The 2,500-nt window shown below is 70.3% G+C and overlaps 1 protein-coding gene and 1 pseudogene across 1 annotated transcript in view; one reads left to right on the top strand and one right to left on the bottom strand.

Moving 5' to 3' along the window:
* LOC115124697 (retinol dehydrogenase 7-like) overlaps positions 1 to 2,500 on the top strand; it is a 40,627-nt gene that overhangs the window by 19,758 nt on the left and 18,369 nt on the right. The window lies entirely within an intron of this gene.
* The window catches only part of LOC135560286 (uncharacterized), a 2,739-nt pseudogene continuing 523 nt past the window's right edge, over positions 285 to 2,500 (bottom strand).

The raw sequence follows: 2,500 nt of genomic DNA on the forward strand, positions 1-2,500 counted from the left end.
AGGTAGTAGCAGCCGCTGTTAAGGCCGCTGCGTTGCTGTTGCTGCATGCCGCCAAATGTTGCCGCCGCCGCTGCATTTGCTGCTGCTGTTGCTGCCGCCGCCACAAGATGCTGCCGCTGCTGCTGTCAGCTGCTGCCGCATGCCCGTTACCGTCGCTGCTGCCGCCAGTTGTCAGTTGCTGCCGCTGCCGTCAGCCGCCGCCGCGTCGCTGCTGTTGTCACGCCGCTGCCGTTGCCTCGCCAAGTTGCTGTCAACCAGCCAAGCCGCCGCTGCATTGCCGCTGGTCAAGCCGCCGCTGCCGCTGCTGCCGCCGCTGCCGCTGCTGCTGCTGCTGCCGGCCGCTTGCCACCGCTGCTGCTGCCGCCGCTGCTGCTGCTGCCGCTATGCCGCTGCTGCTGCCGCTGCTGCTGCTGCCGCTGCTGCTGCCGCTGCTGCTGCCGCCGCTGCCGCCAACGCTGCCGCTGCTGCCGCTGCCGCTGCTGTTGCCGCTGGCTGCTGCTGCTGCTGCCGGCCGCTGCCGCTTGCTGCTACCGCTGCGTCGCCGCTGTCTGCTGCTACCGCTGCTGCTGCTGCTCGCCGCTGCTGCTGCTGCTGTTGCCGCTGCTTGCTGCTGTTGCTGCTGGTTGCCGTCATCGCTGTTGCTGCTGCCGCTGCTGCTGTCGCTGTTGCTGCCGCTGCCGCCGCCGCCGCTGCTGCTGCTGCTGCTGCTGCTGTTGCTGCCGCCGCTGCTGCTGCTGTTGCTGCTGCCGCTGCTGCTGCTGTTGCTGCTGCTGCCGCTGCCGCTGCTGCTGCTGCTGCTGCCGCTGCTGCTGCTGCTGCCGCCGCTGTTGCCGCCGCCGCTGCTGCCGCCGCTGCTGCTGCTGCTGCCGTGCTGTTGCCGCCGCTGCTGCTGCCGCCGCCGCCGCTCGTTGTTGCTGCTGCCGCCGTCGCTGCTGCCGTTCGCCGCCGTTGCTGCCGCTGCTGCGTCGCTGTTGCTGCTGTTGCTGTTGCCGCTGCTGCCGCCATGTCGCTGCTGTTGCCGCCGCTGCTGCTGCTGCCGCTGTTGCTGCCGCCGCTGCTGCTGCTGCTGTTGCTGCTGCCGCCGCTGCTGCCGCTGCGCGCTGTTGCCGCTGCCGCCGCTGCTGTTGCTGCTGCTGCCGTTGCTGCTGCTGCCGCTGCTGCTGCTGTTGCCGCTGCTGCTGCTGCTGCCGTGCCGCTAGCCGCTGCTGCTGCTGCTGCTGCTGCCGCTGCTGCCGCTGCTGCCGCTGTTGCTGCGTTGCTGCCGTTGCCGTTCGCCGCTGCTGCTGCCGCTGCCGCCGCTGCTGTTGCCGCCGCTGCTGCTGTCGCTGCCGTTGCTGCTGCTGCTGTTGCCGCTGCTGCCGCTGTTGCCGCTGCTGTTGCTGCTGCCGTCAGCGCTGTTGCTGCCGCTGCCGCTGCTGCCTGCTGTTGCTGTTGCTGCCGCTGCTGCTGCCGTTGCTACCGCTGCTGCTGTTGCCTGCTGCTGCTGCCGCTGTTGCTGCTGCTGTTGCCGCTGCTGCTGTTGCTAGCAGCGCTGCTGTTGCGCCGCTGCTGCTGTTGCGCTGCCGCTGCTGCTGTCGTCGCCGCTGCTGCCAGCCGCTGCTGCTGTCAGTTGCCGCTGTTGCTGCCGCTGCTGCCGCTGCAGCCGCTGCTGCCGTTGCCGCTGCTGCCGTTGCCGTTGCTGTCGCAGCGTTGCTGCAGCCGCTGCTGTTGCTGCCGCCGCTGTTGCTGCCGTCACGCTGCTGCTGCCGCTGCCGCTGTTGTGCTGCTGTCGTTGCTGCTGCCGCCGCTGTCGCCGCTGTTGCCGCTGTTGCTGCTGCTGCTGTTGCTGCTGCTGTTGCCAGCCGCTGCTGCTGCTGCCGCTGCTGCTGCTGCTGCTGCCGCTCGCTGTTGCTGTTGCCGCTGTTGCCACGCTGCTGCTGCTGCTTGCGCGCTGTTGCTGCCGCTGTTGCTGTTGCTGCCGTCACGCTGCTGCTGCCGCCGCTGCTGCTGCTGCTGGCTGCTGCTGCCGCTGCTGCTGCTGCTGCTGCCGCTGCTGCCGCTGCTGCTGCTGCTGCTGCCGCTGCTGCTGCTGCTGCTGCCGCTGCTGTTGCTGCTGCTGCTGCCGCTGCTGCCGCTGCTGCTGCTGTTGCCGCCGCTGCTGCTGCCGCCGCTGTTGCTGTTGCTGCTGCCGCCGCTGTTGCCGCCGCTGCTGCTGCCGCTCGCTGTTGCTGCTGTTGCTGCTGCTGCTGCTGCCGCTGCTGCCGCTGGCTGCTGCCGCTGCTGCTGCCGCTGTTGCTGCTGTTGCTGCTGTTGCCGCCGCTGCTGCTGTGCCGCTGCTGTTGTTGCTGCCGCCGCTGCTGCTGCTGCTGCCGCCGCTGCTGCCGCTAGCCGCCGTTGCTGCTGCTGCTGTTGCTGCTGTTGCTGCTGCCGCTGCTGCCGCTGCTGCTGCTGCTGCGCCGCTGCTGCCGCTGCCGCTGCTGCTGCTGCCGTTGCCGCTGCTGCTGCTGCCGTTGCTGCAGCT

Source organism: Oncorhynchus nerka, linkage group LG15 (assembly GCF_034236695.1).
Source record: "Oncorhynchus nerka isolate Pitt River linkage group LG15, Oner_Uvic_2.0, whole genome shotgun sequence".
NCBI lineage: Eukaryota > Metazoa > Chordata > Actinopteri > Salmoniformes > Salmonidae > Oncorhynchus > Oncorhynchus nerka.